The following is a 15,980-nucleotide window of genomic DNA, read 5'->3' as shown; positions in this document are numbered from 1 at the left end:
CATACATTTCTGTGCCTATTTACACTTAGATATAATTCAGCTTTCCCACTGGGTCAGTGGAACTGGCACTGATTTGTTAGCATGAAGCAACACGGGTTGACTTGCTGTCAAGGCAGTCATAAGGGTGAGTTTACAGAGCTTGGAACTGTGAGGAAAACATCTTTTTACTTGACACTTAAGCAAAACTGAGTTGGAGTAGTTGGGACATAATGAACATAGAACCTCCGCAAGATGCCATTTTTAGAGCTGCTTTCCAAAATAAAAGTATGCTTTAAATCCACGCCTCTATTACTGTCTGCGTTTAGACTCTGCTGTCTCAATGGTAATTTTACAAGCTGCAATAAAGCACTTCTCAGCATGTAACATTACTGTTCAAGTGTAGCTGTTACTTTTTATTTTTCAAGTGGAGCTGAATGATTAGTAAAGGACCAGGAATTTAAATTGCCTCATCTCTAGTAAATGTTAACACATGCCTCATATGGCTCTCTCTGAAAGTCTGCATTATCTGGCAAGTGAACTGTATGTATACATATAATTATGTCAACACATTTTCCCCAGTGTGATTCATGGAGATTTAGTGCCGTCAGTGGAAATTTTTTTTTATGACTATCCTCACTGTGAGTTGCTTAAACATCTGTCTATGTAGCTGTGAGTCAAATTCAGTGGCTATACAGGATGCACAATCCTGTGCATGGTGAAGGTTTGCTAAAGCACTCACTGTATGAGCTAGTCACCTCTCATTTCTGTCTTGTACACTTTTTTTTTTCTGACTATAGCCAAGATATTGCTCTTCAGAAAGATTTATTCCTTCATTTCTATCTCTTTTGTGGCTAAAAGTTCAAAAGAGCTTGCTATTAATTTTACTCAGGCATGCTTTAAACCGTATGGTTGACTCAGTGCAGCTGACATTTCATACTTAACACTTCAGTGGGCAGTCAGGATGCTGCAAGTGATGGCTGGCACCATGACTGGCTTTTTGGAACTGCTCTTGAGAGCAGCACCTCTGTGTCTATGAACTTGATTCTGCAGTAAGCCCACACATCAAAACAGTCTTTCTATATAGACCTTTCAAAAGCCATTCTACCTCCACAGACTCCTTTTCCTAATACTACAAGAGGAACTATTGATAATATTTCTGCATTGAGCAAGTTGTTGACTGATTAAAAATTCAGTCCTGCAAGATATATGAGAGAAACAATATAGTGTCTTCCAAAAATTGTGTATGAAGAGTTGAACTTAGATTTATGAGTGCTGATACTGTTTTCCTGAGAAGACTATTGCTTCTCATCCACTTGCTACAAACATTCTCTTGGCATTCAAGTGCGCATTCACTTGTGAGACTCGTTGTGACAGCCAGTGGAGTCAACAGAGAACAGAATACAATGTTTTACAAGACTTTTCTTCTGTCTGTCTACATAGTTACTCACATCCATGCATGCATTGGATGCTATCTAGCAAAAAATATTGCTTTATCTGTACTAACAGTGGCTAAATTAGCACAGAGCTCTAGTCTAAATTTCAATTAATTTCCCAATTAATACAAACATACTGCATTTTAAATTTCTGACACTATTATGAATGTTTTACAGAGAATATTGTAGAAATACACTCTTGTAGTAATGGTTAGGGAAGCCAGAATTTTATTCATACAGTCTATGGATAATATGTTTCTGCCCATACCCAGAATCTTGGCATTTCAGTCTTTTCATCACAAATGATAAAAAAGCAAAGAAGTGAGGAAACCACACAGAGTTTTAGCAAGGATTATCTGGGGTTATAACATCAAATGTATCAATACCAACAAAACAACAACCACCACCATATTCCTCTCTCTAATTTGATGGCATTTGCTAGACTTTCAGTGTTGCTCATATGTAATACAGATCTTTCACAAGACATTGAGTTAACAATAATTCTCAGAAGGATGAAGCTGCAGTGATCACAAGCAGCTGAGGTTCCTAAAGGTAGAATTAATCAGACATAAATTAAAAAAAAAAAAAAAAAAAAAAAAAAAGAAAGAAAAGTGGTAAAGTAGCTAATAGGAATGTGTAAACATGACATAATAACAGCTGAATAAGATTACATATTAAGCCAAAATATGATTAATGGTGTCAACTGCCATAATTCTGTATCTAGAAATAATAAACTGGGTCTTTCCCTATTGAACTGGGAAACAGTAACTCTGAGAAAACTAAGGAACTAAGGATCTGTAGTGAACAAAAGAATTTCAGTATAAACTGTATGTGAAAATTCAGTATATATAGAAAGTAGATAGTATGATTAACAAAGATAGCAGAGTATAATTTGAAATAAGCATACAACATAAGCAAGCTTGATACTGAAATTCTAAATCTAATTATAACTACATATTACACACACTTTAACTAAATAATGAGGGTAAGGCTGGAAATAAAAACCCAGAAATGAGAAGACAAACTTTATCAGAGAAGATCAGCATTTTAGGTAATTACATAGCCCAATAGAAGGAAAATAGTGAGCTCTCTTATCTAGCAGAAAAGACAGAACAAGACTTTAAGCAGAACAATTAGAATAGAAAAGTAGTTATACATTTCCTTTTTCAGAGAGTTGATAGTCTCTGGAACTCATTATAAAGGGCGATAGTAAATTTTTTGTGTTTTGATGAATTCAGCTAATGACAAACTTTTAAAAAAGATTGCTTAGCTACAAAATGAGCTTTTATTCAAGCAAAAATTCTCCAACTAAGGAATCCCCTGCTCATAATTTACTGAATGGGAACTGAGCTAGTTTGTTTCCATATTTTTAATGTTGTGTATGGTAGTTGAACAGAGTGACCCTTTAGAGTGGTCAAGGTTTTTGTTTCTTGAGTGTGGGTTATACTAAAGCAATAAACTGAAACTTGCCTGTTCTGAAGTGATGCCTCTAGACAACATTTGATGTTATCTAAAAATTGGAGTTTCCTGCACTTTGTAGTACAATTTCTATTTTTGATGTTTTAGATACTGCAGTGTAAACTAATACTAAGATCTCATATGCATGTCATATACTGGCCCTGCTAGTAAAGATCTAAGGTAATCACTTATAATCACTTCTCTCTCCATTCCTATAACAGAATTATTTGTATCTTTCTGTTCTTACTTTACAAGGCAATATCTGCTGGACTACATTTGGTTAAACAGTTGCTCTAAGGATGTGAATTCCCTAGCCTAAGACAAAGCAGTATAAAGTTAATATTAAATGCTTTGCATAATACGCATTACCAATGTTGGCCTATATTATCCAGTAGCATTCCAAATTCTACAGTGGTTTAATGAACAGCTGAGAAGTGGCAGAGGTATGTATAGCTAAATATGTCATTGTGGGCATTCAGTGGAGGCTGTATGAAACTCAGGAAACTCTTTTCTTGGCCTTTACTTGTAAATTCATCAAAACACAATAAAATACAGGCACACAGGGTTGCACGGTCTTATTTTTTATGTGATACTTTTTTTTTTTTTTTTTTTTTTTTTTTGCAAAATTTGGACAACCCCAGAGTAAAATTTGGACTTCACGGGTGAGGTTTGTGTTGATAATGCCAGATGTTCCCTGCCACCTGTTTGAGAAATTGTTTGGAGACTACTAATCACATCCCTCTAATACTTTATATTTTGGTTCACCTGAAAGATCGAAGTTCTCTTTGTCTCCTTGCATAGCTGATAATTAGAAAGATAAATAGAAGACCTCAGTTCATCACCCTTCCACCTCTGTTAAATATTCTGTCACATTTTAGCCTGCTACCTCTGAATCAGGGTTTGTTCACGTTAAACATGAATGCCAAACGCCTTCATGCTTGCTTATCTACAGAAGATCCAGAGTGACTACTGCCAGAAGATTAAAGTGAAGGTTAAACCATCATATCAAACTAATTTCCCTGATGTGCCTTAGTAATAGCATCTCCTGACCAAGGACTTAGCCATTCCAAATACTAAATGAAAAATAATTGTTCACTTGTTATTGAAATATTAATCATATTGTTATTAGCAAATTTTTGAAGGCAATATTCAAAAGCATAATATTAATATACATTTAATCTTAGTTTTATATGTTAATAAAATATGGAACTGAAGTATGAAAACATTAAAAATTAGCATACTTATTGCAGTTTTTATGAGGCACGCTGCTGCAAAACACATAAAAACTCCTAGGATAAATCTACATCTGGTCTTGATAACTGTTGAATTTACAACAGTGTAATATTTATACAGGTTCTTCTTTTACAGGAATAGTTGAAATGTATTGGTTTTATTTTTGTATGAGATGTACTCTGTCATTTGCTGCTAGAAGCCTCTGGTGCAGTGTATCAGTGTGAAAGTAAAATATGTGTATGCCTGCCAGAGAGTTAATTTTTAGAAATGAAATGTCCCATTCCTATCATTCATTTTGTACTTTAGTGTATATTTTATCAATCAAACAGGCTTAACTTGACTATTTTTAATTGGCCCCAAGCATGAAACATTTTGCTGCTCATGTACTATATCAGTCCTACCTTAAAACATTCACTTTGACATTTTTTTTTTTTTCTCCTTGAGTCTCTTTCATTGATTTAAACAAATGGATATTTTTGAACTGTGGGTAAGAAAGTAAAATTGTCAAAGTCTGGAATCTTATTGTTAATAAAACCTCAGGATCTGCTAGAAAGTGGTACACAGCGCTACATCTTAACAGCCTTTCCTCACTAGTCAGTTTTGGGATGGTCATAGAATTGTGGAATCTTTTGATTTGGAAAAGACCCCCAGCGATCATCTAGTGCAACTCCCCTGCAATAAATGGACATTTACAGCTAGATCAGGGTGCTCAGAGTCCCATACAGCCTCATTTTGAATGTCTCCAGGGGTGGGGCACCCACCACGTCTCTGAGCAACCTATTATAGTGTCTCTTTTTACTAGAAGTAAAAAACTTCTTTCTTATGTCCAATAAAAATCTCCCCACTTTTAGTTTGAAACCATTTCACCTTGTCTTGTCACAAACCCTGCTAAAGAGTATCCTCTAATTTTCCTTATAGCTTCATTTTAGATACTGAAAGGCTGCTATCAGATTTCTCTGTAGACTTCTCCAGGATGACCAGCCCCAGTTCTCTCAGACTGTCCTCACAGGAGAGTTGTTCCATCCCTTGCATCATTTTACTGGGGTTCTTCTGAACATGCTTTAACAGGTCCATCCTCCTGCACTGAGGATTCCACATTAAGACACAGTAGTCCAGTTGAGGTCTCACCAGCACAGAGTAGCTGTCACTTCCCTTGACCTGCTGGCCACACTTTTTTTGAAGCAGACTAGGATACAGTTGGTTTCCTGGGCTGCATGGGCACATTGCTAGCTCATGTCCAGCAGTATGCCAAAGTCCTTTTTGACAGGGCTGTGCTCTAACCTTTCATTCCCCAGCCTGTATTGACAGGAGAAGTTGCTGCAACCTGGGTGCAAGGCGCCTCGCACCTGGCACTGTTTAACCTCATGTAGTTCAGGCCCACTGCTCAAGCCTGTCTAGGTCTCTCTGGATGGTGTCCCATTGCTTGGGTGTGTCAACTGTGCCACACGGCTTGATGTCTTCCTCATACTTGTTGAGGGTGTGCTCATTCCCACGGTTGATGTAAAAGATCAGTATACTAAACAGCCCCAGTTCTGATTCCTGAGGGACATCACTTGGTCAGTTACGAAGCGGAACATAACAGTGTATAGTATCTTTTGCTGGAGATGATTTGATGTCAGTAAGCTGGACAATCCTCATATGGCTTTTTGAAAGTACCAAGTCCTACAGAGGAATGTCATTGCAAGGTGATCCACATCATGTTTTATTATCTTCTTGTGTTTTCTAGTAGATTTGTTGGATCTCTGGGGATTTATTAACATCTAGTAACAATAGTTACTCCTGGAGATCTACCTCTCCTCACGCCTCTGGAAAGTGTTTTGCATGTCTTGGTCATAAAATGTTCATACAGATGTTATGAGGCAGAAATTTTGGACAGCTGGATCTCATCAATAATTACAGTAGTATCTTAAAATAGTAATTAAGTATTGATCCAATAATGACACCCTAGATCATCAGTTGTTGTTAAGTTGGGGAATAAAGTTGCATTTTCATTAATGCTGATAGATTTTTTATGAATTTATTTTGAAACTTGCTCTGCACTCAATTTGTTTTATTGAGGGCAAAAGAAAAGCTATATGTATAATTTCAACATCAAGTATTTTTCTTAACCTTCTGAAAGACAAAAAGATAGAAAAATTAATAGAATGGATTTTATTTGTTGATGGTCAGAGGAAGCTGGGTGAGAGCCATATGAAGATTAACTAAAGAGGAGAACAGACTTCTTTAAAGAGTGACCACTTGGCATGTAATGGATATAAAATATTACTGTAACTTTGGCTCTTATGTTTTAGATCAGGAAATAAAGGATGTTCACTTACTAGAATGTTCACCTTATTTTTGTACTAAATCTTTAAGCAAGAATACCTTCAAGGATGCTTCTAAAATTTAGAATGCAAATCACTGTTGAACTTTTAAACCTTTAAATTTTGCCAATAACTAATCTTGACAGAGCTAATATAAAGAGGGAAACCATACCCGATTTGTTTACACTTTTCCCTTTGATCTACTGACTTTGAATGTAATTATAATTTCAGAATTAATATTTTGTCACTGTGTATATTACTCTCACGCTGTTACTTTCTTTGGTCTAACAAACCCAGTGTTCTCAAAATCCTTTCTTTTATACAGGAAGTCCAAAGGAATACTACTTGTTCTTTTAATTGATAAAGAATTAAAATTAATATAAACGTACATAATTAATATGCTTATCTATTTATAATTTAATGTCTTGAATACTGTCCAGTTAGCCAGGTTTTTCACTGTGGCTTTTGTATACTTATCTGCAGTGAACAGAAAATAACAACCCCACACTGACTTACATATACTTTTCTCTTAAACCAGCTGGCTGCCTGTCTTTAAAGTTTATGCAGAGTTTCTTTTGGAGATCATTATGAAATGCTTCGTAATTGCACCAAATGTATAATCTGCTTTTGTTTCAAATATATATATTTGAGTACTGTATCCAGTTCTGGGCTTCCTGATACAAAAAAGACAAGGATCTCCTTGAAAGACTCCAGCAGAAGGCCACAAAGATGGTAAAGGGCCTGGAGCATCTCCCTTATGAGGAAAGGCTGGGTGCCTGAGTCTCTTCTTATGCTCCACTTTATGGACATTTCCCATTGTTCTGTCCACACAGATCACTGAAAAGAGGTCGGCCATGTCTCTTTGACTCTGACACCTGAGATATTTGTAAACATTATTCACATCCCCTTTGAGTCTTCTTTTCTTAAGGCTGATGGTCCTTGAGAAAGACCCAAGTCACCCAGCCTTTCCTCATAGAGGAGATGCTCCAGGCCCTTTATCATCTCTGTGGCCCTTTGCTGGACTCTCTCCAGGAGATCCCTATCTTTTTTGTACTAGAGAGTCCAGAACTTGATACAGCACTCTGGATGAGGCCTGACCAGAGCAGATTAGAGGGGGAGGATCACCTCCCTTGACCTGCTTGCTACACTCCTTTTAATGCACTCCAGGATCCTATTGGCATTCTTGGCCACCAGGACTATTAGGGTAATTATATCTTAATAATTTTTGTTCTATAATTCTAGATACAAGCAGGACAATAAGTGATAAGAGAACATCCACTATCTAATCTCTCTTATTCTCTTAATCAGTCAAAAATTAGAGCATATAGCAATGATCAGAAAATATCTTGAGTGGATCTAAAGACATTTCATTCAAAATGGTACAGTAGCATCCATAATTTTAGTATTTTGCTGTTGTTGTTGATTGGTTTGTTTTTGTAATTCTGTATGCACTCTTTGTTCACAAGTAATGCAGTGCTGCCCAACACCTTTGCAAGGTTCATATTCATGTTTAATATTGACTGCCACTCAATATTATTGTTCAGTTCCCCTTTCCAAGACCACGTTCTTTTCCAGCTGCATTGTCCATGTGCACTTCCTGAAGCTGTTTTTTGTGGTGGTTTGTTTGTTTGGTTGTTTGGTTGGTTTGGTTTTGGTTTTTTGTTTTTTTTTTTCCCCTGAATTGAATGTTTTCTGTTTTATTTGTTTGTGGAAATGAGGAGAATGATATATCTCCAGTTGTAATACTGATTGTTGTGTGTGTATATGTGTGTCTTACATTTATGTTCTCATTGCAATTAATTGTCATGCATAGCTTCACTAAACTTAGATGTTTGCTTGTCTTTCCTTGTGAGCTGTCTTTCCTGGGAGGAAATTTTAGTCTTGCTTTTTTATCAAACTTTAGATCTGATTTTCAACATCCTGAGTCAGATGCAGATGCTCTGCAGCTCCTTTATCCCCTCTTCCTGTGGGCTTAAGATGTTTGTGACAGAGATGTGTTGCATCAGGTTTGACTGCTGCTAGAAGACATGGGAAAATGTTTTTTGGGAGCCTTCTGTCCTTGGTTTGGGAGCTACAATAAACTTTAATCCAGTTTTGACATTGATTTCTGGGTATTAACAACACGATTTGTGATTCTTCATATGATTTTCAAGTGCAGCTTCCATCTCTAAGACTATGTATCTCTTGTTGATCACACAACTCCTCTTCCTCTTTTTTTTTTTTTTTTTTTTATTTTGTTGTTTTAAATCTTTTAGTGGTATTGTAATTTGGTAAACTGACTTCAAATCTCATTGTTGAACATCTTCAGCTTCTACTTTTTTCTTTCTTTTTCTTCTTTCTTTTTTTTTTTTTTAATGTTGTCTTTGTTCTCTACTTCTGGTCTCATATTTGTATGGCATTTAAGTATTTTCATCCCTCCTTGGCATTATTGAACGCTTTACTGATATTTTCTGTATTCTTACTTCATTGATTTTTCACTAAACTGAATCAAAGACAGAACATGGAAGTAGATTGGCACCTCTTTTTACACTGGTGTCTCCTGTGGTTTGACATCGTATTTACATATCTGAATGGCTTAAATTACATTTTGCATACTGTTTGGTTTCCAGATATATAGCCTTGAAGTCTCCCTAAAACACACTGAAAAAGAGAAATCTTTTATATACATGTTTATTAGGGATTTCCCAGGCTTTTCAAATCTTTTTTACTGTTATTTTAGAGAAATTGTGAATATTCTTTAGCCAGCCTTATACACAAAAACAATTCCTATAAATATGTAAAGACTGATACACAGTGTTTGCATAAGTTAATCAAGAGCTTTTATTTTTCACTTAAAAAAAACCAAACACATACAACAAACCATAATAAAAGTAAACAAAGTAGCTCTGAGTATAAAAGTTTTGAGGTTCAGCTGTTCATATTGGCCATTAAAATGTTAGAGCAGAATCCATCAGTAATCTGTCTCATTTCCCCCTGAGTTCTTAGAGTTTCATGGAACATAACCCAATTATCTAGCACAGATTCTGGGTTGCTTGGAAAATACAAATAATATATTCTTGACAATTCTAAAAAGACAATAATTATTCAAAGCTAAGATACAACAGCAGGATGGAGACTGAAGAAATTAAATCCATTAGTAATTGAGTCCTCTGTTTTGATGCAGAGGAGTTAAGCTGTTATCTCCAAAGTTATAAGATTTATTAAAAAAAAAAAATAATAGAAAGAAAGAAAAAGAGAGAAATATGTTAATATAGAAAAGTAGTTGTTTAGCCTGAGAATGATTTTGTCACTTATTCTTTGAACAGAAGAATCCACCTTCAAAGAGTTTTGTCAGTTGTACAGTACCATCAAAGCAATCCCGAGCAGTAGTGTAAACAAAAATAACTGATGAGGGAGGCCCTTCTCTCTTATGGCTCTAAGACACTCAGAAAGAAAGAGCAAGAAGATTACTTCTGTCAAGCAGATTCCCTTTATGTCATGTGCAGTTTCTGTAGATAGAATCAAATTTTGGGTTACCTGTGATCACTTCTTTTCAAGGTTTACTGAAAGCAGTGAAACAAGAGGTCAAACTTCCTAAAACTAGATTTTCCTCTGATAAGAAATGCCTACGTGAATCTTTCAGATCCATTATTGTTTGTTGGAAGGAAAAGATTCTATAAATAACAATAAAGTAATAAAAATTTAACTGCTTTCAGAACAGTTTTTTTGTACTGTATTTCTTAGACATTAACATTTTTAAGATTATTTATCTTATGATGGAAAAAATCAAATTATGTCCATATAATTGTTTAAATTTATAAAGCTTCTCTGTCTATTATTTCGGTAATTGATTAAATGCCATTAAAAAACCCCAAGCACCACTGCAACAGACAAAATTCTAAACAAAGCAGGAGCTGGATCTCATTGTAGAATTAAGAGCAATACTCACAGTCTTCTCACCCAACTTGTTGTATAATCACTTATTAAACACCTCAATTAATGAGCTAAAGTGTTTGTCAGTGAACTAGAATAATGTAGTGCTGTTCTCCCACATGAAAGCATTGGCAAACATAAAATAAGAAGTAATCTTGTCCTGTTTGAAAGCTGGATGAGAAGACAATAATTTTCTTCCCTTCCTATTACCTATCAATATACTTTTTCATTAAAACTGCATCTGTAATACTAATAAAAACTAATTGCATTACAGAGATTCCTCTAAACAGTTTATATTGCTTTTTATACAGTATAAAATGTTACATTTATGCTTCATAGTGTGATACGCTTAATAGTAGAAGAGCTCTGAAAGCATAAGGAGTCTTTGGTTTAAACCATGCTTTCAACATTTTAATTGTGAACTGCACTGGTTATCCATTTTGCTCACTGTATTATAGAGTATGAATTGAATGGACCAGATATAAAAGCATACACTAAAAAAAGGAAATATCTTGGTTTGCAGTCTGTGTTTTGATAGTTCTTGCTTCTTACAAATACAATGCAGCAACCTAAAAATAGGTTGTGATGGTACTAGAAAATGTAATTCCATTGTTCCTTTAAAAGGATGAGGGTTAGTTCTGCAATAGCTGTAGGTCTGTATGCAAGATCTATGCAACTGCATGAGATAAATATTTAGTCCCAGTACTTTAGTAATATAAAATGAAAGTTAAAATGCTCTTGTCTGAACAAATTAGTATGTTTATATTGCAAATAAGAGAGTCTTTCAGGAATCTTATTTCAGGATGGAACTATAGGTTCAAAACAAAAAAAAATAGAAGTCAGCTATTTCAAGCACTAAAGAAAGTTGCAATTTTTTCTCAGATTTAGCAAGATTATTTTTTTGCAGTTAGTGGACGAGTGTGGAATAGTTTTCTGATTTCAAATCAGACATAAGGTTAAATAAGCTGTAAGCTTCTTATCAGTGTATATAAATGCATGAAAAGACGATGAAACCAGGCTCTTTTCAGTGTTGCCCAGTGTCAAGAAAAAAGTCAAGGGACACAAACTGGACATAAGATGTTCCAACTGGACATAGAAAACACAGGTTACCCAGAGGGATTGTGGAGATCTTCTAAACTCATGTGAACATAGTCCTGGGCAACCTGTTCTAGGAGTCCTTGCTTGAGTGGAGGGGCTGGGTCAGATGACCTCGTGAGGTCCTTTGCCACCTCAACCAGCCTGTGATAAGATTTTCCTAGGAATTAATAATAACTTTAAATTTTTACAAAATTTTACTAAGAACTTCAGCAGTTAAACTATTTTCTGTACATTTTGGTTATTTTACAATTTATTTTGTTCCAAAATTTCAGTCTAGTTGTGACATTTGCAGGACAAAACCAGGGTATGGTATACTTTATGTTAAATCCAATTTCTTTATTCTTTTACAGCCAAACTATCCAATTTTTTCATATTCTGTGTTCTAACTCTATCAGAATGAGTTTTTCTAATTAATGTTTTATGAAAAACATTATTAAGACACCCTGCCATGTTCATGCTGTGACACCACATGAGCAATGGCAGCAAATTCAGCCTTGAGTTCCATCTTGAGCTACTTCCATTTTTACTATGTGAAGTGAACATGAAAGTTTAAATTGTTTAGAATTTTGTCCTCCAGAGTGATTTTCACCGATTAGTAATATTTGCTATTGTCATTGTCAAGAGCTCTGAAGTTCATAGTTCTTGTGCCTCTAAGAATCTTACCACTGCTATGAGAATCCCTTGAGCGACTACTTACTCCCTTTCCTTTATAATGCCATCAGTAATAACGGACATTGGGGACATTATAGAAGACTAATATGTTGAGATGTTTTTGAGATGTTTTGGGATAATATGCCATATTAATTTCTAGCAAATTCATGTAACATTTTTGCATTTTCTGTAAAGTTAGACAGAGAGATGGAGTAAATTTGGACAACTGGGTAAATTTGTATACTGGATCAAATTTTTTTCAGGTTATACAAGGCAAATCTGAAAGAAATGCCTCCTATTTTATTATGTTGGTCCACAGTGCCAGAGGGGAGTGCTGGTGGTATGGTAGCAGAAGTCATAGAATCATAGAATCACCAAGATTGGAAAAGACCTAAAAGATCATCCAGTCCAACCATTCACCTATTACAAACAGCTCCCACTAAACCATGTCCTTCAACACAACATCCAATCGTTCCTTGAACACCCCCAGGGTTGGTGACTCTGCCATCTCCCTGGGCAGTCCAGTGTCCAGTGCTTGTCCACCATTTCTGAGGAGTAATATTTCCTAATAATAATAGTAATTTCCTAATATCCAGCCTGAATCTCCCCTGCTGCAGCTTGAAACCATTCCCTCTAGTCCTATCACTAACACAAGAGAAGAGGCAATTGAATGTTTTAGTATTACATTAAATGTTGACACAGTGGTGTCTGACAGGGAAATACATAGGAAGCAAAGGGGTGGAACTGATTTCCTCCATGCAGAAAAATAGAACCCCATTTACATTCATTCATCAGTGCCTTCTGAAATTTTATGGAGACCAAATAGTTGGATGTGAGCACAGTGAGGCAGTGGGTGATGTGTTACAGCAGTGGTGACAGCAACAGTGGGTCACCTCCACTGATGCAGATTTTTATAAGCATTGTGTGCAGGATTTTGTTTGTTCCTGGTAAAAATTCATAGCTAATGGCAGTGACTGTTTTTTAAAATAGTGTTTTGTAGATTAATTTGCTCTTTCAAATAGTGTTATTGTGTTCTTTATATCTCTAGTATTTTCCACGGAAATAAATAGGAGGCATTACTTTCGGAATGATGTATGGTGCTTTGTTTTGGTTTGTTTTATTTTTCATTATCATAAGCACATTTTGGAATGAGGGCTTGTAAAACAGATCTAAAGAATTCTGTAAATTACAGAGATGTAAGGCCTGACTCTTCAGTTGGTTGTACTGATCTTACATTGGTGCAAAACCTTACTGAATGCTCTGAAGTTAGTCTTGGTTAATGCTAGCATAAAAAAAGAGAATAGGGGGTAGTAAAGACAATATACTTCATTGGAGGGAATGCAAGTTCTTCAGTTAATTTCCTCAGTTCTTTTAACTCATTCCTGGAAAGACAGCATAGGAGAAGGGGATAAGTGGAACCTTGCTTGTTTCTGACGATTACCCAGAAGTACTTTGTGTGGTAATGGCTCCCAAAAAGAGAGAGGAACCACAGTGACTAACTTATTATACAGAAACTGATCACGGAATAGATTTCTTACGTGAAAAGAGCACAGGAATGCATATAAGACTTTAGAAGCAACCTTTCAAACCTCCATTAACTGAGGTCAACATAACTGAAGGTCTGAGTCTCTGTGCAGGCACATATGCATAGAACTTGCAGCTGCCTTTGATGTTAACAGGAATACTAACATTAATATTATTTTTTTATTAAGGGAATATTATTTTATTCAAAGACATAAACTATTTCCATCTGACACTACAGGAGCAGATGTGGATTTGAGAGCCTTCAGTTTAGCTGGTAACAGTCAGCTAAACATTAACAGCTCTGCACTGCTTCATAGTCAGACTAAATTATGTGCACCTTGTTGTCACTATGCATTTCAAACTGTTAAAGATTTTCTGTTTGATTTATAATTCCATCACTTGGGTTACAGATATTAGATGTAATAATGTAGGAAAAATGCCCACTACCAATAGCACAGTACTTCATTTTTACCTATTAGTATAATTACTAATAACTATTATAGTAACTATGGCATTTATGTTAGTACAATGTTCCCATTTCTTAAGCTTTCAGAATTATATATTTTCTAAATGCATTTGCATTTAATCTTATAACAGTTGTATTTTAAATAATATTTTTTGTACTTCTGGTATTAAAAAAAAATACTCTTTAAAAATTACTATGCTGTGCGATGCTATTTCTGTGCTGAGATAGTGCAAACAAAAACATAAACAAGTTTTAAATGTACAGTGTACAGTAAGCTTTTTTTTTTTTTCTTAATGGCTTTTTAACAGTTTTGTATTTATTACCTCATCTTTAATCTTTTATAGAACCTCTCAAATAAGAGATGTTTGAAAAAAAGTTTAATGGCATTGCACTAATAATGATTTAAAAATACAAGAAAAAAATCCTCATAAAGAAAATAAGAAATAAAAAAATATGACATAAAGTACAGAAATAAATTGTTCTGACGACACTCATTTGAATGATAATATTTTCTGTAGCCTGCTCCATAATACAGTTTGCAGTGTAATTCCTACATCACATTGCCCTTTTAGAGATTTAATACGAAGGGAATAAATATGTCCCATCTTATTGTCCTTCATTTACATATTACAGTGTAGATTCATGCACACTACTTATGCACGCACATATATTCACAAGTGCAATGGCTGACCTACTAAGAAGGGCTTTAAAATAAGAGTGGTGGGGGACAGAGAACAACCAGCAGTTCTGTTGGGGAGTGACAGCCAGGATCAATGCGCAATGAGTGATGTGATATGGAGAAACATACAACTTTCTCAAAACAGGAATTTAGCAGACTCACCTCCAGAACTCACATCAAAGAGAAGATTTTTATCTCCTCAAAGATCTAGATAAGCTGCTTGGATGTTCTGGATGCCCTTGCTTCAGCAGAGGTGTTGGGTCAATGACCTCTAGAGGTGTTTCCTGACCACAACCATTCTGTGATTGTACTAATATACATTCATTTATTTAAAATATAAATTATGAAATCAGGAAACCACAACAAACTTTCGCTCCTTCCATGATTTAAACTTCTATTTAAAATTAAAAAACAAACAAGCAAGCAAACAAACAAACAAACAAACAAAAAAAAAAAAAAAAAAAGCACCACAACTCTTGTAAATCAATAATTCTAAAAAGGAGAAAATTTTGTTGCAGCCAGTCTTTTCTTGAAGACCTATTTTTGGTATCTTGAATTATTTCATCCTAATTAATTAAATGGGTCAGATCCATCTCACTGTAAGAAAACTTACTGTTTGTGATTGACTAGAAAGCAGACAAGGCAAATATTTTGGATGCTGTTGTCTAAATTTGGACAGAGGTATCCTATTTCAGAACTTCAGTTCAAAGTGATCTGCAAATGTCTAACCTCTGTGAAAGAATAATGCAGTTCTTCCTCTGCACTTTAAAGCATGGCTGATAGTCACTGTATTAGTGATATGTCTATCATTTTCCGTGAGAAAATCACTGAACTATGATCAAATTATAAGTCTTTGAAATATTCTTGTGTTTTAATAAGTTGTTGACAGCTAAAATAAAATAAGATTGGCACAATGAAAAAGTTTAAGACTTCTAAGAAAGGAGATCAGACCATCTGCGTTGCACTCATCCTACTTTGGATGCTTACAACTCAAACCTTTACACCTGTGTTATTTTATATTCCCATTGAATTAGCTTCGACTGAGTAATTAAACAATTATTTGTATTCTATTGATTGTAAAAGGTTGTTCATCTTTTTTTTTTCTTTCTTTTTTTTTCTCTCTCTCTCTTTTTTTTTTTTTTCCAAGAGAAGACCAGAGCTTCTTCTATATCTTTGCTATTATTCTTCCGTTTGTTAAATGGCATAGAGTTATCAATTTCAGCTCTAAAGAGTTGAGAATTTTC

This window comes from Coturnix japonica, chromosome 3, assembly GCF_054131305.1.
Source record: "Coturnix japonica strain WE chromosome 3, WE-NBRP24, whole genome shotgun sequence".
In the NCBI taxonomy this organism is placed as follows: Eukaryota; Metazoa; Chordata; class Aves; order Galliformes; family Phasianidae; genus Coturnix; species Coturnix japonica.
This window is presented reverse-complemented; position numbering follows the sequence as displayed.